The sequence below is a fragment of the Jaculus jaculus genome, chromosome 5 (genome assembly GCF_020740685.1).
Source record: "Jaculus jaculus isolate mJacJac1 chromosome 5, mJacJac1.mat.Y.cur, whole genome shotgun sequence".
Lineage (NCBI taxonomy): Eukaryota > Metazoa > Chordata > Mammalia > Rodentia > Dipodidae > Jaculus > Jaculus jaculus.
Window position 1 is genome coordinate 83,485,770 of NC_059106.1, and position 24,937 is coordinate 83,510,706.

General features: G+C 42.4%; 1 non-coding gene and 1 pseudogene across 1 annotated transcript; both read left to right on the forward strand.

Annotated features, from left to right (window-relative positions):
* Nucleotides 1-482: 482 nt before the first annotated feature.
* Nucleotides 483-21,860, forward strand: LOC101596589 (annotated as a pseudogene).
* LOC123461269 lies at nucleotides 2,713-2,847 on the forward strand. Its single transcript, XR_006637556.1, has one exon. It is a non-coding gene; the product is annotated as a small nucleolar RNA SNORA70 (small nucleolar RNA).
* Nucleotides 21,861-24,937: the final 3,077 nt, after the last annotated feature.

Here is a 24,937-nt window from a genome sequence, read left to right on the forward strand (position 1 = left end):
TCCTAGCTGGCCAGAGACAGGTCGCCAAACTTTAGCTAGGCTCAGGAAGTTCCACTAGGCCTCACGCCTGGGCCTTTCAGTGTCCAACATTAAATTAATTTCTATTCCATATTTTACTTATTTGTTTCCATTGAAATCTTCATTCTTAGTTTAGTGGGGTTTTGTTTGCATTTATTATTGTGAGTCCGAGGCCACCTTGAGACTACATAGTGAATTCCAGGTCAGCCTGGACTACAGTGAAACCCTACCTAAAAAGCAAACAAACAAACAAAACAACAAAAAAAAGAGGAAGCAGCTGCTGAAATCACAAGGAAACTGGAGAAATGGGAGAAGAAACACTTAAAGAAGGGAAAAAAAGTGATTGGCTGTGCTGGCCCTGGCATCTTCAGAAAACAACAGTAGTACTCCAAAAGAGTGTGAGGAGACATGTGAAAAACCCAGAAAGAAAAAGAAACAAAAACCCCAGGAGTTTCCTCAGGAAAATGGAATGGAAGCCTCACCTGTCGCTCTCCCTAAACCCAAGAAAAATAAAAGGGTTTTCCAAGGAGGAGTTGGTTAGTGACCTTGTGGAGGAGGCTAGTGGCAACACCAGTCTTCCCAAGAGGAAAAGGTCATCTAAGGAGGAAATGGTAGATGAACCAGAAGGTAGGCAAAAAGAGTGTCTCCAGGGCTAGAGATGGCTTAGCGGTTAAGATGCTTGCCTGCAAAGCCAAAGGACCCAGTTCAATTCTCCATGACCCACATAAGCCAGATACACAGGTGGTACATGTGTCTGGAGTTCATTTTCAGTGGCTAGAGATTCTGGCATGCCTATTCTTTCTCTCTCTCTCTCTCTCTCACACACACACAAATAAATAAATAATAAAAATAATTTTTTAAAAAAAAGAGTGTCTCCAAGAAGAGAAAATTCTCTTCCACAGAGGAACTCGTCAGCAGTGGGCCTGAAGAGGCTCCTGGCAGCAAGAGCAGCGCCCAAAAGAAGAAAAAGCCACAGAAAGCATCCCCGGAGCAGACTGGACATTCCGTGGGGGTAAGAGGCATGCCCCAAAAGTGACCTTTTACCTCCCATGTCCTAACCCCAATAAAAACAAATTCATACACAAAAAAGTTTTTATTAGCCGGGCGTAGTGGCACACGTCTTTGATTCCAGTATTTGGGAGGCAGAGGTAGGAGAATTGCTGAGAGTTAGAGGCCACTCTGAGGCTACATAGTGAATTCCAGGTCAGCCTGGGCTAGAGTGAGACCCTACTTTGAATAACCAAAAAAAAAAAAAAAAAAAAGAAAAAGAAGAAGAAGAATTTTTATTTGTTTATTTGGAAGCATAAAAAGAAGTGAAACAGAGAAAATGGTCATGCCAGGGCCTTAAGCTGTTGCAAACAAACTGCAGATGCATATACCACCCTGTGTATCTGGCTTTACACAGATACTGGGGAATCGAACCCAGGTCATAAGTCTTTGCAGACAAGTGCCTTAGCCACTGAGCTATCACTCCAGCCCCGAAAAATATATATTTTAAAACAGAAACTCAGGCTGGAGAGATGGCTTAACCGTTAAGGCACTTGCCTGTGAAGCCTAAGAACCCATGTTCAACTCTTCAGATCCCCCATAAGCCAGACACAGAAGTTGATTCAAGTGCAAGGTTGCACATGGAAACTAGGTGGCACATGCATCTGGACTTCGATTACGGTGGCTGGAGGCCCTGGAGTGCCAATTCTATTGCTCCCTTTCATTCTCTCCTTAAAAATAAAATAAAATAAAATAAAATAAAATAAAATAAAAAATAAAATAAAATAAGGGGGCTGGAGAATGGCTTTGTGGTTAAGGCACTTGCCTACAAAGCAAAGGACCCAGGTTTAATTCCCTAGTACACACGTAAGCCAGATGCACAAGGTGGCACATGCATCTGGAGTTCATTTGCAGTGGCTAAAGGCCCGTGGAGCGCCCAGTCTCTCTCTAACTGCCTCTCTCTCTCCCTCCCTCTCTCTCTTTCTTTCTCAAATAAACAAATAAATAAATTCTCAGGGTGGCCATGAACTAATGGAGATCCTCATACTTCTGCTTTTAGAAGGCTGGAATTAAAGGCATGTACCACCACACCCAGCTTTTTTTCTGCTTTTATCTGTCCTGATAATAGAGATCTTTTGGCTGGGCATGGTGGCACACAGATGGCATGCATCTGGAGTTTGCAGTCCTAGCACACCAATTCTCTGTTTCTCTTTTGTCTCTCTCTGCTTGCAAATAAATGAATAAAAATATTTTAAAAAACAGATTTAAGGACTGGAGAAATGGCTTAGCAATTAAGGCACTTGCCAGCAAAGCCAAAGGACCTAGGTTCAGTTCCCCAATACCCACATAAAGCCAGCTGCACAAGGTGGTGTATGTGTGTGGAGTTTGTTTGCAGTGGCTAGAGGCCCTGGCACTTCCATTCTCCTTCTCTCTCTCAAATAATAAATAAATTTTAAATATTTTATTTATTTATTTATTTATTTATAAGCAGAGAGTTACAGAGAAAGAGGGAGAGAATGGGTGCCACCTTGAGACTACCTAGTGAATCCCAGGTCAGTCTGGACTAAAGGGAGACAAGATACTACCTTGAAAAAATGAAAAAAAATAATAAAGAAGAAAAGAAAAAAACACATATCAAAGAATATTTGAGAAGAAATTATAATTTTGTATAATATATGCCTCTATTTAAAATTCTGTCTGTTCTCTCTGTAGCCACTTAAGCTGATCAGGTTCATTTCCTCATGGGGTCCTGGTGTGCCATGGCTGCACATAGCAGCCTCCTTGGTAGTATACATAACCTGTTGCTTGTACAGGTTGCTGAAAAGGACCTTGGAGACAGTTTTCTGGTGGATATCCATATTTCTGGTCTATTCTATTCCAATCTATGCTCCAGACAGGTATGTGGGGAGCTTTTGGGAAGCCCTAGGGCATGGTGGACAGGGTTCATATCGGCCAGTTTATCATGTCCATCCACACCAAGCTGAAGAATAAAGAGCATGTGAGGGCTGGAGAGATGGCTTAGCAGCTAAGACACTTGCCTGCAAAGCCAAAGGACCCAGATTCAATTCCCCAGGACCCATGTAAGCCAGATGCACAAGGTGGTACATATGCCTGAAGTCCATTTGCAGTGGCTGGAGGCCCTGGCATGCCATTCTCTCTATCTGCCTCTCTCTCTCCCTCAAATAAATAAAAATTTTATTTTTATTTATTTTTGTTTTTTTTTAGTTTTTATTAGCATTTTCCATGATTATTAAAAAAATCCCATGGTAATTCCCTCCCTCTCCCCCTCCACACTTTCCCCTTTGAAATTCCATTCTCCATCATATTACCTTCCCATAAAAATTTTAAAAATATATATTTATTTTTAAAAAGAGCATGTGATTAAGAACCTGCACAGAGCCAAGTTCAAGTTTCCTGGCCACTAGAATATCCACATCTCAAAGAAGTAGGGCTTCACCAAGTTTAATTCAGATGAATTTAAAGATATGAGAAGCTGATCATTCCTGATGGCTGTGGGGTCAAATATACCCCTGTCGTGGGACCCCGGACAAGTGGCGAGCTCTGCACTCATGAGGGCTTCTGCTGCTCATACCTTACCAACCATGCTCACTTAATAATAAGTTACCATAGTGCTGAGAAGTGACAGTGGAGTGTTCAGCACTGAGACATCACTCTGACACCTTCCAAGGCTCAGGGTCCATTGTGGAGGAGATGGTAGAAAGAATGTAAGGGCCAAAATGGAGGTGGTGGTGCACACCTTTAATCCCAGCACTCAAGAGGCTGAGGTAGGATTACTGCACCCTGAGGCTACACAGTGAATCCCATCCAAGTCAGAGACTCTACCCACCCCACCCCACCCCAAAAAAGAATGTAAGAGCCAAAGGGAAGGTAGGACTGTTTACAATGCAATCTTCCAGACATAAAATGGCCTTGATATTCATGGCCTCACAGTGCCTTACTCTACCTACGCAAGACCCTCATAATAGGAAGAAAAGAGAGCAGGTGGTTGTGGCACACTCTCTCTATATATATGGCTTTGTAGAACTGGGCTGGGAATCAGTAATCAGTGCTTTCTACAATAAATAAGAGCTTTATTGTTATCATTGTCCAGTTTGCATAATGTGTTTTTTTTTCTTTTCTTTCTTTCTTTCTTTTTCTTTTTGAGGTAGGGTCTCACTCTAGCTCAGGCTGACCTGGATTTCACTATGGAGTCTCAGGGTGGACTCAAACTAATGGTGATCCTCCTACCTCTACCTCCTGAATGCTAGGATGAAAAGCATGTGCCACCATGCCTGGCTAATATGTCTTTTTTTTTTTTTTTCCGAGGTAGGGTCTCACTCTAGCCCAGACTGACCTGGAATTCACTATGTAGTCTCAGGGTGGTCTAAAACTCACAGAGATCTTCAGCCTCCTGAGTGCTGGGGTTAGAGTGTGCCACCATGCCCTGGAGCTAAGGTTGTTTGTGGAAAACAGCTAGAGAAGAAATAAAAAGTCTGATCAGGGGCTGGAGAGATGACTTAGCAGTTAAGGTGTTTGCCTGTGAAGCCAAAGGACTCAGGTTTGATTCTCCAGGACCCACGTAAGCCAGATGCGCATGGTGGTACTTGTGTCTGGAGTTCATTTACAGTGGCTAAAGGCCCTAGCGTGCCTATTCTCTCTCTCTGCTTTTTTCTCTCAAACGAACTCCAAATACATGTATCATCTTGTGCTTCTGGCTTACATGGGTCCTGGGGAATCGGACCTGGGTCCTTTGGCTTTGCAGGATAATGCCTTAACTGCTGAGCCATCCCTCCAGCTCCTCAGTCTTTTTTTCCCCCTTCACAGTCTTGTTTTATTCAATTATTTGATTAAAATTAGACATGAATCTAGGGGTTGGGGTGCAAAGACTTCCCTGAACCCCTAGCACTCCATTACAATATGCTCCATGAAAATTATTCTGAATGCTAAAGTGGGACTCCTTGGAGCTCTGCATACCTATTTTTGCCTATACCTGGGATGGTGACTCAGTTTTCCTACCATTTTTTTTTTTTTCTGTGTAAAGAAACATAAAAGCTTTGTTCATAGTGTTCCTTGACACCACTAGGTCTTCATATGACCAGTGAGTAGTTGCCTCAGGCCCTAATTTGCTAAGGAGACAGTAATCTGACTCATCAATGGAAAACATTGCAATTAGGAAAATGATGTTGTTGAAACTAGTGTCATACTCACTGTGATGTCTCTTTGGCCTGCTATTAAAGGCCAACCACTCTGCCATTGACAGATGGGAGAGGGAGGGACCAGAAAAATCACAAGACTGAGAAAGCATACGGTTGAGCAGAGACCTTTACCTTTGGGCAAAAAAGCCTTCACTCTGATTCATCCTTCGCCCCACCACACCTCTAACCATAAGCTAGGATCCCTGCCCACCTTTCTTGACACCCTTAGTGTCCCATGGTATACTGCAGGCCATAATTCTGCATCTAAAGTCATCTCTGTATTTTCCTCTCCTACCTACCCCAAGGAATATCAGGGTTGACAAATTACCGTAGTTTAAGTTCCTTTCTTATTGCTTTGACCAAATACCTACATAAGAAGCAACTAGAGGGCTTATTTCAGCTTATAATTAGTTCAAGGTTATAGTTCATCATGGCAGCTTGAGGTAGTTGGATAAACCATGTCAGGTATCAGGAAGCACAGTGATGAATGTTGCTGTTCAGCTCACTTTATCCTTTTTGTACAATCCAGGGACCCCAGCCCATGGGATGGTGCCACTCACAGTAAGGTAGGTGCTCCACCACAATTAACATGATCTAGAAATCACCTCACAGACAAGCCCAGAGGTTTGCCTCCATGGTGATTCTAAATCCCATCAAGTTGACAAGATTCACTATCACAGACTAGTTAGGACATAAAGGTAGTCACCTTAAGAGTCACTCTACTGCTTGAGAACAAACCAGGTGGATTAACCCAACCCTCTACACACAACCAATACCCACTTTAGAGACCTTGAAGGACTAGAAGACTTCTTTGTTGTTCTTATTTTATTGTTGTTGTTTTTAATATTTTTTTTATTTGAGAGAGAGAGAGAGAGAGAAGGAGGCAGAAAGAGAGGGACAAAATGGATGTGCCAGTGCCTACAGCCACTGCAGATAAACTCCAAATAGATGCCTCTGCAAATGAACTCCAGACACATGTGCCACTTTGTGCAACTGAGTACTGGGAAATCAAACCTGTATCCTTAGGCTTCACAGGCAAGCACCTTAACCACTCAGCCATCTCTCCAGCCCCCTTCTTTTTTAAAACTTTTATTTCCTTGTAAGGAGAGAGAGAGAGAGAGAGAGAGAGAATGGGTGTGCCAGGACCTCTTGCCACTGCAAATAAACATCAGATGTATACACTACTTTGTGTATCTGGCGTTACTTGGGTACTTGGGAATTGAACCCCGACTATTAGGCTTTGCAAATTTATCTTTATCTGCTCAACCATCTCTCCAGCTCCCCTTTCTCTTCTTTTATCTATGAAGATCTTAATCTGAGAACTCTAAAATCAGAGAGGGCTCAAAGCAGAATCATCTCATGGGAACAGTTGGGATAACTCACAAGAGGCTAGTGGAAATCTGATACCCTGTTTCTGTCTGGTAACCTGCTCATCAGGAAAGAGATTCACCATTTCTAGTTCTGAAGTAGGCTAGAAGGACTGGAGAGATGATGCAGTGGTCAAGACACTTGCCTGCAAAGCCTAATGGCCTGAGTTTGATCTCCAGTACCCTCAGTAAAGCAAGATGCACAAAGTGACACAGGCATCTGGAGATCATTTGCAGTGGCTAGAGGCTGTGTCATGCCCATTCTCAGTTTCTTTCTCTCTCTCTTTCTCTCTTCCCCAGTGTGATGATTTATGCCTTTAATCCCAGCACTCAAGAGGCAGAGGTAGAAGGACCTCTGTGAGTTCAAGGTCAGCCTGAGACTACATAGTGAATTCGAAGTCAGCCTGGGCTAGAGTGAGACCCTATTTCAAAAGAAAGAAAGAAAGAAAGAAAGAAAGAAAGAAAGAAAGAAAGAAAGAAAGAAAGAAAGAACTTACCTGCAAATCTTAAGGACCCAGGTTCAATTCTCCAGTACCGACATAAACCAGGTGGCACATGTGTCTGGAGTTAGTTTGTCTGTAGTATCTAGAGGCCCTGGTGTGCCCATTCTCTCTCCGTCTCTCTATGTCTCTCTGTCTGTCTCTCTCTCTCTGTCTGTCTCTCTCTCTCTCTCTCTCTCTCTCTCTCTCTCTCTCTGCTTCTCTCTCTCCCTCTCAAATAAACATTCCCATTGCTTGTAAGGAAAGTGTAAGAGAAAAGCAAAAGAAAACACTGGAGGATTTCCAGTTAAAATGGTGGCAGGCATAGGAACCACACCACAGCAGCCTAAGGGAGAAAAAGCCAAAAAAAAAAAACAAAAAACAAAAACCAGAAAAATAGACTCTTCTACTAAAAAGTGAGGTGTATAAGAAATTATCAAAGGCAGCAGAGAAGTAGGAGAGATCCAGAGCATTCAGAGCCCGCATAGGCAGGCAGAAGTGGCTCTAATGGTGGCAGCACCTGGTCCATGGGACCACAGCTGCCAGGCTTGGCTTGAGCCACAGGAGAAGCCAGGTGAGGGGATTTTCCACTCACACCGGAGCTCTTCACAAACTCAAGAAATGTGGAGAACCACAGTGAACAACAGAGGAGCAGATCACAAGGTAGAGCATCATGTGGACCAGCAGGAGAACTAGAGCCACCATCCACAGCCTCCCCTCCCTGACCACCAGCACAAATGCCAGCAAGCACCAGAGACTAGGGGAAGGGAGATCACACACCCAACACTGGCAACCAGAGCAGCAATCCAAAGACCTGACCAGCCTACTTGAACCCACAGTGCACCAAAGAGAGCCCGAAGCATGAGCGCAGCATAACTGAGACCAAAATCATCCCAAAAGGTAACTGGGATTATACCAGGTCAGTACCCACCAGATAAGACTGGTATATATGCCTGAACCAGAAGCGCTAATTGCACCTTCCATATGAGGATAAATTATATGTTAAATCTGATGGATGGTCGGATTGGCCATTCTTTTTGTTTAATCTTATTTTATTTTTTTCTCAATTTTTTAAAACATTTTCCATGATTATAAAAAATATCCCATGGTAATACACTCCCTCCCCCTACATTCCCCTTTGAAATTCCATTCTCCATCATATCCCCTCCCCATATCAATAAGTCTCTCTTTTATTTTGATGTCATGATCTTTCCCTCCTCTTATAATGGCCTTGTGTAGGTAGTGTCAGGCACTATGAGGTCATGGATCTCAAAGGCCATTTTGTGTCTGGAGGGAGCATGTTGTAAGTAGTCCAACCCCTCCTTTGGCTCTTACATTCTTTCTGCTACCCTGAGCCTTGGAAGGTGTGATCTAGATGTTACTCAGTACTCTGGTCACTTCTTTCCAGCACCATGATGCCTTCTAAGTCATCCCAAGGTCGCTGCCATCTGAAAAGAGAAGATTCTCTACCAAAAGTGAGAGTAGCATTAACATAAGGGTGCTTACTGGGCAGTTTGATAAGTATAGTATATACACTTATCCAGACATCAGTAGATGTTACACCCCTAGGGCTCATGACTACCCCTGTTTTAAATTTTCAGTATCACGGACGTATTCCCTCCCTTGGAGTGGACCTCCAATCCAATTGGAGAGCAGTTGGTTTCCACCATGACAGACATGCCACTATTGCATCTGTTAGCTCATTTGGCCTGGCTGGCCAATTATAAGGCTTGCAGTGTCCACTGTTGAGTATCTTCACTGGTGGTATCTCTTTCTCCCATTGAACAGCATGCAGAATGGCTTCTTCCAGCTTTCTGTCAGCTGGTCTATGTGGAGGAGGTTATCAGCTCAGTTCCAGCAGGATTTCTCAGTGGCCTTGCAGCAATAGGGTCTTACCATTGATTCCTGGTGGGAAACCAAGGGCGGATTGGCCATTCTTAAATAAGCTATATTTGGGCTTGTTATTTGTTTCTTCCTGATTTATAGTGGCTTTGTTTCCTCTTCTGTTGTACATTAGGGAAGGGTCTCACTTGGTCACAAGCTCACTTGGAACCCTCAACAGACCAGAAATCTTAACCTCCTTGTTGACAGGATTAATGGTGCAGGGAACCACACACCCTAAGGGACAGTGACTTTGTTAGAAAATCTGGTTGTCATAAAACCTACTCTTGCATAAATACTCTCTGCTGTTTTTCATTGAATATGTACATTATTTAGTTAAATATTAGAATCTGCCTGTATTTTGTTCCACTCAGCCTACTTGCTCTCATAGCAGGCAAACCCAATACCTTGGGTCATTTTTGTAGATACTCTGAGAATCTTGGGAACCACACCTAACACCTTAATTTCCTACCCTGAAGATATATAACATCAGCTTGATTGATACAACTAATAACACTGCAGCTAAGTAGAAAATCCAAGAATTAAATTAATCCAACATGCAAAAATATATACAGACATTATAACACAAGAAACACTAAAAATCAAGACAATATAGATCCACCAAAAAGTATTAATGCATCAGAAATGACCACCGGTGAGAATGAGTTAGAGGAAATGCCTGAGAAAGATTTCCAAAGAATGTTTATAAATATGCTCAAAGAAGTCAAAGAGGAAATCAAAGGAATGAAAGAGGAAATCAAAGGACTCAAAGAAGACACAGGAAAACAATTTAATGAAATAAAGAGGCCAATACAAGACATAAATAAGGAAATAGAAATAATAAAGAAAAACCAGTCAGAATTACTAGCAATATAAGTCAATGAAATAAAAAGCTCTGTAGAAAATCTTACCAGTAGAATGGATGAAGGAGAGGACAGGATATCTAAACTAGAAGACCAGGTGGCAGATCTAATACAGTCCAACAAAGAGAAAGACAAACTAATAGGAAAGTATAAATGGGAATTTCAAGATATTCAGAACACTATGAAAAAATCAAACATAAGAATTCAGGGTATAAGCCGGGCGTGGTGGCGCACGCCTTTAATCCCAGCACTCGGGAGGCAGAGGTAGGAGGACGCCGTGAGTTCAAGGCCACCCTGAGACTACAGAGTTAATTCCAGGTCAGCCTGGACCAGAGTGAGACCTTACCTCGAAAAAAAAAAAAAAAAAAAAAAGAGAATTCAGTGTATAGTAGAAGGAGAAGAATTTCACTCCAAAGGCATAGTAGGTATTTTCAACAAAATCATAGAAGAAAACTTCCCTGGAAAGGACCACTGCTCACCATATTATAATTAAACTACCAAACATACAAACCAAAGAAAATATATTGAAGACAGTTAGAAAGAAAAATCAGGTTACCTACAAAGGCAAGCCCAACAGGATCACATCAGATTACTCAACACAAAATTCAAAAGCCAGAAGGGCTTGAAGTGATGTATTCCAAGTTCTGAAAGATAACAACTGCCAACCAAGGTTACTTTATCCTGCAAAGCTATCTATCCAAATACAGAGAAATAAGGACATTCCACAACAAAAGCAGGCTAAAGGAATATTTGAAGACAAAAATCAGCTCTACAGAAAATACTTGAAAGAATCCTCCATGCTAAAGAGAAAGAGAAACACACATATAGGAACCTGAAAAAAACAAACAATACTTAAATACTAGTTAACACAAGAGAGCAAAGGTTAAACCAGAAGAACTACAAAAAAAAATGGCAAAAATAAATGCACACCTTTCAATAATATCAACGGCCTCAATGCCCCAACCAAAAAACATAGATTTGCAGACTGGGTTAAAAAGCAGGATCCTGTCTGGAGTTTCTTTGCAGTGACTGGACTCAAGCCAGATGCACAAGGGGGCACATGCATGTGGAGTTCGTTTGCAATGGCTAGAGGCCCTGGCATGCCCATTCTCTCTCTCCCCCTCACCCTCCTTCTCAAATAAATAAATAAATAAATATTTTTTAAAAAGCAGGATCCTTCAATTTGTTGCCTCCAAGAAACTCACCTTTCTACAAAGGATGGACACTATCTTAGGGTAAAAGGCTAGAAAATGGGCCTAGAACACAAGCAGGGGTTATTGCCCTAATATCTGACAAGGTAGACTTCTGTCCATTAGTTAGGAAAGATAAGGAAGGTCACTTTATATTGATTAAAGGCACACTCCAACAGGAGGACATTGCAATCTTAAACATATATGCATCTAACATGGGGGCTCCCAATTTTATCAAACAAATACTATTTGACTAAGGTCATAGATAACACCAAACACAGTGGTAGTGGGTGACTTCAACACCCCACTCTCATCAATTTCCTGGCAAAAAAATAAACAGAGAGGCATCTGGATTAAATGATGTCATAGAAGAAATGGACCTAATATATATGTGTCCATATATATATATATATATATATATATTAGGACATTTCATCTAAATGCTGCAAAATATACATTCTTTTCAGCAGCATATGGAACATTCTCTAAAATAGACCATATATTAGGACACAAAACAAATCTTAACAACTAAAGGAAAATTGAAATAATTCCTTGCATTCTATCTGACCACAATGGGATCAAACTACAAAACAATAGCAAGAAAAGCTATAGAGCATACATAAAATAAAGGAAACTAAACAATACATTAGAAAATGATGAATAGGTCAATAAAGAAATCAAGAAGGAAATAAAAAAATTCATAGAGTCAACTGATAATGAGAACACAACATACCAAACCTTAAGACACAATGAAGGCAGTCCTAAGAGGTAAATTTATAGCTTTAAGTGTCTATATTAAGAAATTAGAAAGATCTCAAGTAAAATGCTTCACATTAAAGCCTTGGTAAAAGAAGAATAAGGCAAACCAAAAATCAGTAGATGGGAAGAAATAATAAAAATTAAGGTAGAAACTAATGAAATAGAAACCAAGAAAAAAAAAAAATCCAAAGAATCAGTGAAAAAAAGAGTTGGTTCTTTGAAAGGATAAATAAGATTGATAAACCCTTAGCAAATCTGACCAAAAGAAAGAGAAAAGAGACACAAATTAATAAAATTGGAGATGAATAAGGCAACATCACAACAGATACCAGAGAAAGTCAAAAAATCACAGGGACATACTCTAAAAACATATACTTCACTAAGTATGAAAATCTGAAAGAAATGGATGATTTCCTTGATTTATATGATCTACCTAAATTAAATCAAGATGAGATTAATCACTTAAATAGACCTGTAACAAGTATGGAGATCAAAGCAGTAATCAAAAATCTCCCAACTAAAAAATGTCCCGGCCCAGATGGATACACTGGTGAATTTTACCAGACCTTCAGGGAAAAACTAACACCATTACTTCTTAAACTTGTCCATATAACAGAAAAAGAAGGAATCCTACCAAACTGCTTCTACAAAGTGAGCATCACCCTAATACCAAAACCAGGCAAAGAAAGACCAGAAAAAGAAAATTACAGACCAATCTCCCTCATGAACATAGATGCAAAAATTCTCAACAAAATACTGGCAAACAGAATACAAGAATATATCAGAAGGATCATTCATCCCAACCAAGTAGGCTTTATCCCAGAGATGCAGGGATGGTTCAACATATGCAAATCGATAAATTTAATACATTATATGAATGGACTGAAGGACAAAAATCACATGAACATCTCATTAGATGCAGAGAAAGCATTTGACAAAATCCAACATCTCCATGATAAAGTCCTACGGAGACTAGGAATAGAAGGAACATATCTCAATATAATAAAGGCTATTTATGATAAGCCTACACCCAACATATTACTAAATGGGGTAAAACTGGAATCTTTTCCACTAAAATCAGAAGCAAGACAAGGGTGTCCACTGTCTGCACTTTTATTTAATATAGTACTGAAAGTCTTAGCCATAGCAATAAGGCAAGAGACATACATAAAAGGGATACAAATTGGAAAGGAAAATTTATCATTATTTGCAAATGATATGATTCTGTTGCAGTCTGGGTCGCATTGCTGTTAGAAATCACCTAACCAAGAGCATCTTCTGGGAAAAAGAGGTTTATTTGGCTTACAGGCTCAAGGGGAAGCTTCACGATGGCAGGGGAAAACGATGGCATGAGCAGAGGGTGGACATCACCCCCTGGCCAACATAAGGTGGAACACAGCAACAGGAGGGTGTGCCAAACACTGGCATGGGGAAACTGGCTATAAAGCCCATAAGCCCACCCCCAACAATACACTCCCTCCAGGAGGCATTAATTCCCAAATCTCCATCAGCTGGGAACCTAGCATTCAGAACACCTAAGTTTATGGGGGACACCTGAATCAAACCACCACAGATTCTATACATAAAAAACTCTAAAGACTATACCAGCAAACTGTTAGAGCTGATAAACACCTATAGCCATGTAGCAGGGTACAAAATAAATACACACAAATCAGTAGCCTTCATATATAATAACAAAAAACACACAGAAGATGAAATCATAGAATCACTCCCATTCAAAATTGCATCAAAAAAATAATAATAATAAAGTACCTTGGAATAAACCTAACCAAAGAAGAGAAGAATCTCTACAAAGAAAACTTTAAAACACTCAAGCAAGAAATTGCAGAAGACACTAGGAATGGGAAAACATCCCTTGTTCCTGGATCAAAAGAATCAATATTGTGAAATTAGCAATCTTACCAAAAGCAATCTACACATTTAATGCAATTCCCATCAAAATTCCAATGGCATTCTTCACAGATATAGAAAAAACAATCCAAAAATTCATTTGGAATCACAAAAAGTCTCGAATATCTAAAATAATACTGAGCAACAAACATAAGGCTGGTGGTATCACCATACCTGATTTTAACCTATACTACAGAGCCATAGTAAAAAAAAAAAAAAAAAAGCAGCATGGTACTGCCACAAAAGCAGACATGTAGATCAATGGAACAGAATAGAGGACCCTATAGCCACCTGATATTTGATAAAAATGCCAAAAATACTCACTGGAGAAAAGACAGCCTCTTCAGCACATGGTGCTGGGAAAACTGGATATGTATCTGTAGAAGGATGAAAATAGACTCTTCTCTCTCTCCATGCACAAGAATAAAGTCCAAGTGGATTAAGAACCTTAGTATCTGACCTGAAACTCTGAAACTGCTAGAAGAAAAAGTAGGGGAAAGCCTTCAACATATTGGTCTTGACTAAGACTTTCTGAATATAAACCTCAATTGCTCAGGCAATAAAGCCACAGATTAATTGCTGGGACCCAAAGAAATTACAAAGATTTTGTACAGCAAAGGACACTATGAATAAAGCAAAGAGGCAACCTACAGAATGGGGAAAAAAAATCTTTGCCAGCTCTACATTAAATAGAGGATTAATATCTAGGATATACAACGAACTCAAAAAATTAAATAACAAGAAATCAAGGAAGCCAATTATAAAATGGGCTATGGAACTAAATAGCGAATTCTCAAAAGAAGAAATACAGATGGCATATTACATCTAAAAAATGATCTACATCCCTAATCATCAAGGAAATGCATACGTTGAGATTCCATCTCACTCCTGTCAGATTGGCTACCATCATGCAAACAAATGACCATAAATGCTGGAGAGGATGTAGAAAAAGAGAAACCTTTCTACACTGTTGGTGGGAATGCAATCTGGTCCAGCCATTGTGGAAATCAGTGTGGAGGTTCCTAAAACAGCTAAAAATAGATCTACCATATGACCCATCTATAGCACTGCAAATCATATATTCTAAGGACTGATCTCATTACCTTACAGATACTTGCTCAACCAGGCTTATTGCTGCTCAATTCGCAATAGCTGGGAAATGGAACCAGCCTAGATGTCCCTCAACTGATGAGTGGATAATGAAAATATGGCACATTTATACAATGGAGTTCTACTCAGCAGTAAAGAAAAATGAAGTTATGAAATTTGCAGGAAAATAGATGGATCTGGAAAGGATTATACTAAGTGAGGGAACCCAGGCCCAGAAAGCCAAGTGTGATGTGTTCTCTCCCATATGTGGATCCTAGCTACAGATGATTCTGTGTAAGTAGGAAGAAAACTCAGTAGCAAAGGCCAGTAAGCTAGAAAAGAAATATAAAGGGAAGAGAAAGGAAGGGAAGGGGTACTTAATAGGATGGTATTGTATATATGTAATTAGAAGAATAGATTAATGGGGGTGAAAGGCCAAAAGTAAGGTCAGGGGAAGAGATTGAATAAAAGAAAGGTGGAGGGAGGGCTAATCAAAATCTAAGAGGATATAAATAAATCATATGGAAACCTACTTTTTTGGAGAATGAACCACTCAGGAGCCATAGATTGTTGCAAGAAAATTTTTAGTGCCAGGGATGCGATACCTTCCAGTGAGTTGTTGGCCAGGGAGGTCCCTGATGCCCCCAAAACATAGGCCTTTGCTGAGGCCCCTGGTTTCCCACCAGGAATAGATGGTAAGACCCTATTGCTGAAGACTCTATATACTTGGGCCTCAAGGCCACTGAGAAATCCTGCTGGAACTGAGCTGATAACCTCCTCCATGTAGACCAGCTGACAGAAAGCTGGAAGAAGCCATGCTGCATGCAGTTCAATGGTAGAGAGAGAAATCACCAGTGAAGGTACTCAACAGTGGACACTACAAGTCTTATATTTGGCTAGCCAGGCCAAATGAGCTAACAGGTGCAATAGGGGCATGTCTGTCATGGTGGAAACCAACTGCCCTCTACTAGGACTTGGAGGGAATACATCCCTGATACTGAAAACTTAAAACAGGGGTAGTTATGAGCCCTAGGGGTGTAATGTCTGCTGTTGTCTGGCTAAATGTATACACTATGCTTATCAAACTGCCCAGTAAGCACTTCTCTTAATGTTCATACCCATATATTAATGCTACTCTCATTTTTGGTAGAGAATCTTCTCTTTTCAGATGGCAGTGACCTTGGGATGACTCAGAAGGCATCATGGTGGTAGAAAGAAATGACAGGAGTGCTCAGCACTGCAATATCTGTATCACACCTTCCAAGGCTCAGGGTCTATTGCAGAAGAGGTGGCAGAAAGAATGTAAGAACCAAAGGACAGGTAGGACTCCTTAGAATGTGCTCCTCCAGACACAAAATGGCCTGGATATCCATGACCTCACAGTGCCTGACACTACCTACACAAGACCATCATAAGAGGAGGAAAAGATCATGACATCAAAATAAAAAATAAAAAAGAGACTGGTTAGCTGGGAATGGTGGCACATGCCTTTAATCTCAGCACTTGGGAGGCGGAGGTAGGAAGATTGCAGTGAGTTCGAGGCCACCCTGAAACAACATAGTGAATTTCAGGTCAGCCTGGGCTAGAGTGAGACCCTACCTTGAAAAACCAAAAAAAAAAAAAAAGAGAGAGAGAGAGAGAGACTGATTGATATGGGGAGGGGATATGATGGAGAATGGAGCTTCAAAGGGGAAAGTGGGGGTGAGGCATTACCATGGGATATTTTTTATAATCATGGAAGTTGTTAATAAAAAAAAAATTGAAAATACTGGACTTGATCTCTACAGATAGACTGCTGTTTATTAGAGAAAATAGCAAGGGGCTTCAGCTTTCCTGCAGGATGAGGGCTGAAGCACTGGACCAGATTGGGGTGTATGCTTACAAGGAGGATCCTAAGAAAAACACCCTGGACCAGGTGCAGGAATGTCTAAGGGAGGATACTCAGATGGTGTCTGGTCCTTCAAGGCCATCTAGGCTAAGGGGAGTATATCAGTCAGGGAAAGGTGCCAAACTTCTTTATTGCCTGCAAGCCTTAGGGATAGTTATTAACTCTTTAGTTCCCTTTAGTTTTCAGACAAGGCTATTAACCCTTCAATGCCCCAACTCTGGGACATGATATACAAATCCCTGCTGATAATTCCTTATGGTATTTAACTTAGCATAAAGTTCAAACTTCTTCCTCAGCTTGACACACCAGGCCCTCACTCCACTGACCCCTTGTCTCTGTGCCCTCATGTACACCTCATGCAGTTATGGCCATAAAGCACTATAGGCAATTCCCACAGTATGCTGTGATGCTGTAGACCTCTCTGCTTTCCCACATCCTGTTCACTCACTATGCTTAACTCTTTATTTATTTACTTATTATTTTGTTTTTTGTTTTTAAATTGGCCAGGCCTGGTGGCACACGCCTTTATTATTATGTTTATTTACTTTTATTTATTTATTTGAGAGCAACAGACAGAGAGAGAGAAAGAGGCAGATAGAGAGAGAATGGGCGCACCAGGGCTTCCAGCCACTGCAAACGAACTCCAGACATGTGCGCCCCCTTGTGCATCTGGCCAACGTGGGTCCTGAGTAATTGAGCCTCGAACCGGGGTCCTTAGGCTTCACAGGCAAGCGCTTAACTGCTAAGCCAACTCTCCAGCCCATTATTTTGGTTTTTCAAGATAGGATTTTGCTGTAGTCTCGGCTGACCTGGAATTCACTGTGTAGTCTCAGGCGGGCCTCAAACTCACAGCAATCCTCCTACCTCTGCCTCCTAAGTGCTGGGATTAAAGGTAAAACCACCATGCCCGACTTTTTAAAATATTTTATTTATTTAAGAGCAAGAGAGAGAGAGAGAGAGAATGGGTGGGCCAGGGCTTCCAGCTGCTGCGAACAAGCTCCAAATGCATGAGCCACCTTCTGTATCTGGCTTACATGTGTCCTGGGGAATCAAAGCTGGGACCTTTGGCTTTGTAGGCAAGTGCCATAACTGCTAAGTCATCCCTTCAGCCCTGTGCTTAACTCTTGCTTATCTCTCAAAACTGAACTAAGTGACATTCAGTTCTTGAACACCTTTACTGATAGCCCCACCTTTCCCATTCTGCCTTGTAGAGCATTTTCTGTATTTGTCCTATATATATCTATAACATAGCACTTATCCCATCATCCTGTAATTATCATTTCTTTGTTTCTTTGTTTGTTTGTTTTTTGTTCTTCGAGGTAGGGTCTTGCTCGAGCCCAGGCTGAACTGGACTTCACTATGTAGTCTCAGGGTGACCTTGAATTTATGATAATCCTCCTACCTCTGCCTCCCACGTACTGGGATTAAAGGTGTGTGACACCACATCCAGCTCAATTAACAACAGATTTATTTAATTTACCATTTTGGTGCACACTCCTGTGAGAATCTCCCTCAGCTGTATCATATACAGAAGATGACCTTCTTGCTGGCAGAATCTGGAGGTGGAACAGAACATGACAGAGCATGCTATTCTGTCCTCTGTCAATTTTTTTTTTTTTTTTTTTTGAGGTAGGGTTTTGCTCTAGCCCAGGCTGATCTCACTACACTACACTACCAGGCTGTGTTGTCTCAGGCTGGCCTCGAACTCATGGTAATCCTCCTACCACTACACCAGCCTCTGTCACTGAAGAGTTAAAATAGCCTTCCCTGAAAACTAACAAGTTAGGGTCTCACTCTAGCTCAACATGACTTTCTGTAGTCTCAGGGTAGCCTCGAACTCACAGCGATCCACCTACCTCTGCCTTCCAAGTGCTGGGATTAAAATACATGCATATGAACATTAAGAGAAGTGCTTACTGGGCAGTTTGGTGAGCATGGTATATTCATTTAGCCAGACAACAGCAGACCTTACACCCTTAGGGCTCATGACTACCCCTGTTGTAGGTTGGCAGTATCAGGGATATATTCCCTCTCATGGAGCCGGCCGCCAGTCAAATTAGAGGGCAGTTTGTTTCCCACATAACAGACATGCCACTATTGCACCCATTGGCTCATTCAGCCTGGCTGGCCAGGCTTGCAGTGTCCACTGTTGGGTATCTTCACTGGTGATATCTCTCTCTCCCATTGAACTGCATATCACGTGGCTTTTTCCAGTTTTCTGTCAGCTGGTCTGCATGGAGGAGGTTTTTAGCTCAGCTCCAGCAGGATTTCTCAGTGACCTTGCAGCCCAAGTATGTGGAGTCTTCAGCAATAGGGTCTTACCATCTATTCCTGGTGGGAAACCAAGGGCATTGGCAATGGCCTGTAATGTTTTGGGGGCATCAATGGCATAAATAAATAAAATATTTTAAAAAAAGATAGCCAAGCTTGGTGGCTCACAATTTTGATCCCAGCACTCAGGAGACAAAGTTGGGAAGGATAGATGTGTGTTTAAAAGCCAGCCTGGGACTACAGAGTGAGTTTCATGTCAGCCTGGGCTACAATTAGACTCTACCTCGAAAACAACAACAAAAGAATAGGTAAAAAGAAGGAAAAGGAGGAAGAAGAGGAGAAGGAGAAAGTGAATGGCAGGCAGGAAATGAAAATACAGCAAGAAAGCTGCAGAGCTGGGAAGGTTCCAAGCTGGTAGCCACCCAGTGTTTAGGATTGGGCTTTTTATACCCTTGAGAATATAAATTATCAAATTGGAATACATTGTACCAGTTACTGTGAATGAATGTGGAAGGGCTCCCAATGAGGCAGATGAGTTAGACAAAGGATTATTTACTTTGTATTTATGGGTCAGCTGACCTCCTGGTGAGTCAGCATAAATCAGGGCTTTTGACTTCTGGAAGTCAAGCTTCTTGGATTTTAGTTTCCAAATCCTTCTTTCGGGACTTCTTATAAAATCTCTGCTGATACATATCTGCTTATTCTTTTTGGGCCTAGAACCTTGACTAACTACCTATAAAATAGGGGCTAGTTTACTCGTAATCCTTATTCTTCCCTCTCTTTCTTTTTCCTTCCCTCCCTCTCTCCCACCTTTCCCTCCCTCCTTAATTGTTTTTTGTTTTTTTTTTTTTTAATTTATTTCTTTAAGACAGGGACTACAGCTGCCCTAAAACTCATGATTCTTCTGCCTCAATTTTCCAAGGGCTGAGGGTACAGGTGTGCACCGCTTCCTTCCCCTTGGATTACTGTTTTAATATCCAAAGGGTTTCTGAGCAGGACCTGACCAGGGAGTTCCAGAGCTCTAATTAGCTACTAATTGGCCATTTAGTAGCAATATCTTTTCTGTCCAAAACTCAGATCCCCAAAGGTTTAATCTAATGAAGAAGCTATTTAGATATTGAAAATGTTACTGGAGGCCCAGGCTTATGTGAAACTCAATTAATGTTTACCAAATAGCTACTGTTTTACTTTTTGGGTCTCTGAAATTTTATGGACTCAAATGTTGGAAGGAAATTCAATTGGACAAGAACACAGAAGCTTGGCTATAGTTGGTTGTTCTTTAAAAGAACAGCTTTAGGGCTGGAGAGATGACTCAGTTAAAGGTGCTTGCTTGCAAAGCCTAAGGCCCCAGGGTTTGATTCCCCAGTATCCATGTAAAGCCAGATGCACAAAGTGGCACATCTGGAGGTCATCTGTAATGGCAAGAAGCCCTGGCACACTCATATTCTCTCTCTATAAACTAAATAAATTTTTAAGTTAAATAAATAATAATTTAAAACAAAAACAGACCTGGAGAGTTGGATTGGTGGTTAAAATGCTTGCCTGCAAAGCCCAAGGATCCGTATTTGACTCTCCAGATCCCATGTAAACCACACAAAGGTGAGGCAAGTGCAAGGTTGCACATGCCCACTAAGCTATGTAAGCACTTGGAGTTTGATTTCAGTGGCTGAGGCCAACTTTGTCTCTCTCTAAAATACAAATAAATAGGTCCCCCAGCCCCGGGCAGGGCCTTGCGGTCGGTGAGCTACGTGCAGCGCGTGGCGCTGGACTTTACCGGGAGCCTGTTCCCACACGCCATCTGCCTCGGGGACGTTGACAACGACGCCTTAAACGAGCTGGTGGTGGGAGAGACCAGCGGGAAGCTATCTGTGTACAAGAACGATGACAGCCGGCCATGGCTCACCTGCACCTGCCAAGGAATGTTGACTTGTGTTGGGGTTGGAGATGTGTGCAGCAAAGGAAAAATGGAGATGGCTGTTGTGAACTGGTGGTGGGATACACAGACCGTGTGGTGAGGACCTTCCGCTGGGAGAGGCAGAGGGCACAGATCACCTGACAGGGCAGCTGGTCTCCCTCAAGAAGTGGATGCTGGAGGGTCAGGTGGACAGTCTCTCAGTGACCCCGGGGCCACTGGGCAGGCCTGAGTTGGTGGTGTCTCAGCCAGGGTGTGCTTATGCTGTTCTCTTGTGCGCCTGGAACAAGGACACTAGCCCCCCTCCTGCCTCTGAGGAGGCCACGGCGGGCAGCAGGGAAAGCCCTGCTGCCCGAGACGTGGTGCTCCACCAGACGTCCGGGAGGATCCACAACAAGAACGTGTCCACTCACCTCATTGGCAACATCAAGCAAGGCCACAACCCTGAGAGTGGTGGCTCAGGCCTCTTTGCCCTGTGCACGCTGGATGGGACCCTGAAGCTTATGGAGGAAGCAGACAAGCTGCTATGGTCGGAGCAGGTGGATCACCAACTGTTTGCTCTGGAGAAGTTAGATGTCACGGGCAATGGACACAAAGAGGTGGTTGCATGTGCCTGGGACGGACAAACCTACATTATCAATCACAACCGCACTGTTGTCCGCTTCCAAGTGGATGAAAATATCCGCGCCTTCTGTGCAGGCCTGTATGCCTGCAAAGAGGGCCGCAACAGCCCCTGCCTCGTGTACATCACTTTCAACCAGAAAATCTACGTGTACTGGGAGGTGCAGCTGGAGCGGATGGAGTCCACGAACCTGCTGAAACTGCTGCAGGACGAGCCGGAGTACCGCAGCCTGCTGCAGGAGCTGGGCCTGGGTGAGTCCCGCAGAGCCAGCCACCTAGGGCCCGGGTCCCGCAGCTTCTCACCAGCCCCTCTTTGGCCCTCAGATCCTGATGATCTCCCCGCAGCCTGTGCCCTGCTGCATCAGACTCTCTACCGTCCGGATCAGCCGCCACACTGTGCTCCCTCGAGCCTCCAGGACCCCACCTAGCTGGCTCGGCTCCTTAGCTGGTGAAGGATCCTTCTCAGCCCTCTCCCTACCCTGCGGGACTCATGCTTTTGGCAAGACAGGGAATGTCCGTTAGAGAGGCAGGGCTTAATTCTGAGTGTACAGGTGTGGTGGTGACCCTTGGGTGACCATGATCTTACAGACCTCGGGTCTTGGGTGAATGAAGAGATTAGTTGACCCTCTGCCCATTGCCTCATGGACCTTACTGGGTTCACAAGGTTCAAGCCGTACTGCTGATCACCCAGGCCCTATGCCTTGCCTATCACTTGGTTGTGGAACAAGTGACAGATGTTTTGCATATGGCCCAGCTCCTGTAAGCAGACCAGGCTTCAGGCATGAGGGAGCCTCAGAGGTAAGGGCTTCCCGCATGCTGAATGCCCTCTTCCCCCTACCATGCCTGGCCATTGACACGGTAATTATTTCAGGAACAGAATGCCAGCTGTACTTAAGGCTTAGAGAAACTTTCTTAGGTTAAGAGAAGGAAAGATGAGAAAGTGGAGAGAGCTGCCTGTCAGAAGGTGGAAGAAGGTAAAGCCCCCAAAAGATTTTCTTAACATTTTAGTTTATGTACTTAAGACAGGGAGAATTGACGCACCAGGGCCTCCAGCCACTGCAAACGGGCTCCAGAGGCACGCACCCCTACTGAGTGCTAAGATTACAGGCAAGGACTGCCACACCCAGCTTAATACAGTGCTGGGAATCAAACTCTGGGCTTTGTGTGTGCTAGGTAAGCCCTGTTCCTACTGAGCAGCCTGCCCTGACTTTTATTTTCTTTCTTTATTATTATTTTCTTTATTTTTATTTTTATTATTATTATTTTGGGGGGGGGTTCAAGGTAGGGCCTCACTGTGGCCCAGGCTGACCTGGGATTCACTATGTAGTTTCAGAGTGGCTATTATTTTTTTATTTTTTTGGCTTTTCCAGGGTAAGGTCTCACTCTTGTCCAGGATAACTTGGAACTGACCCTGTAGCCCCAGTCTGGCCTCAAACTCAGTGATCCTTCTATCTCTGCGTTCCAAGTGATAGGACAGCCCTGATATTTTGAAAACAAATTTTATAATGTGTTTTGATCATATGTCCTGCCCATTATACTTTCTTGTGCCCCTAAAGAAGTATTTTTCAAGCTGTAGGTGGGAATCTTTTGATGGAATATAGCCAGGAAATTTAAAATAAGTTAAGTAGAATAAGGTAGAAAATGTCAGAGGCCATTGCATAGTGTAGGTAAGTAATATTTTGTCATCATTGCATGTGTACATGTGTAGCAAGTACGATATGAAATCCCACAAAAAAATAAAAATTAAAATTAAAATTAAAAAAAAAATACAAATAAATAAATAAAATAACAGGGCTGAGCATCGTGGCACACACCTTTAATCACAGCACTTGGGAGACCTAGGTAGGAGCATAGCTGCAGGTTCAAGACCACCCTGAGACTACATAGTGAATTCCAGGTCGGCCTAGGCTAGAGGGAAACCCTACCTCAAAAAAAAAAAAACAAAAAAAAAAACTCCTGGGCTGAAGAAATGGCTTAGCGGTTAAGGCACCTGTGCTGCAAAGCTAAAAGACCCAGGTTCAATCCCATCGTACTCACATAAAGCCAGATGCACAAGGAGGTGCATCCATTTGGAGTTCTTTTGCAATGGCTAGATGCCCTGGCATGCTAACTCTATCAGCCTCTCTCTCTCTCTCTCTTAAATAAATAAATTTAATTTAATGTTCCTCAAATTTTGAATCTCTCTTCTCTTCTCTGCTTGCAAAATTTAAAACACACACACACACACAATAGGTCGGGAGTGGGGCTTTAACTAATTTTACCCACAATCTTTCTGATGGAGGAAATGCAGGCTTCTGGGTTTTACGCTGATTTCCCAATCAGAGCTAGAGAAGAAATCCCCACACTTACTCTCCAGCTCAGAGCAAGCCTCCTCCCACATCTTGCACAACAATCCAGAGGCAAAAACTGAAACCCTGGCCTTTTGAAACTTAAGGACTTTGATCTCTGGAGCTGAATAACCTGAATAGATAATAACAAATCTACCTACCTTTGGTAACCCCATAATTTTTTTTTCCTCTGCACTTTATTATGGATGTTATTCTCAGTCTTTGTTTCTTTATGGTTCTTATCATATAGATGCACAATATTTTGCCTTTTGCTGGCCTTGAACTCACTCTGTAATACCAGGTTGGCCTTGAACTCACAGTGATCGTCCTACCTCAGCATCCCAAGTACTGGGATTAGTGTGTGTCATGCCAGACTATTCACTTAAAAAAAAAAATATTTACACATGTGTGTGTGCATTCTCGGAGTGGCAAACAAAGCCTGTCCAGCTCTATATGAGAAGATAGGCAATTAAACCCTAGCAGACAGACTTTGCAAACAAGCACCTTTAACCACTGAGCCATCTCCATAGCCCCCAACATCATTCTTTTTGTTTGTTTGCTTTGTTCTGTTTTTTGTTTTTTTCAAGATAGGGTCTCACTCTAGCCCAGGCTGACCTGGAATTCGCTATGTAGTCTCAGGGTGGCCTTGACCTCATGGCAATCCTCCTACCTCTGCCTCCCATGTGCTGGGATTAAAGGCGTGTGCCACCACACCTGGCAACCCAACATCATTCTTTTCCTTTCTTCCTTCCTTCTTTCCTTCCTTTCCTTCCTCCCTCCCTCTTTGCCTTCCTCTCTTCCTCCTCTTTCCTTTCTTCCTTCCTTGGACCTAGGTTCCCTTCCCCAGGTCCCACATAACCCAGATGCACAAAGTAGCACATGCATCTGGAGCTTGTTTGCAGTGGCTGGAGACCCTAGCATCTCATTCTGTATTGGCCACTGTCCCTCTCCCTCTCTCTCTCTTTCCTTTTTTTTTTTTCTCAAATAAATAAATAAAAATAAAATATTTAGGTAGGGCATGGTGACACATACCTTTAATTCCAACACTCCATAGGCAGAGGTAGGAGGATCACCATGAGTTCAAGGCCAGCCTGAAACAACATAGTGAATTCCAGGTCAACTTGGGCTAGAGTGAGACCCTACTCTGAAAAACTAAAATAAATAAATAAAATATTTAA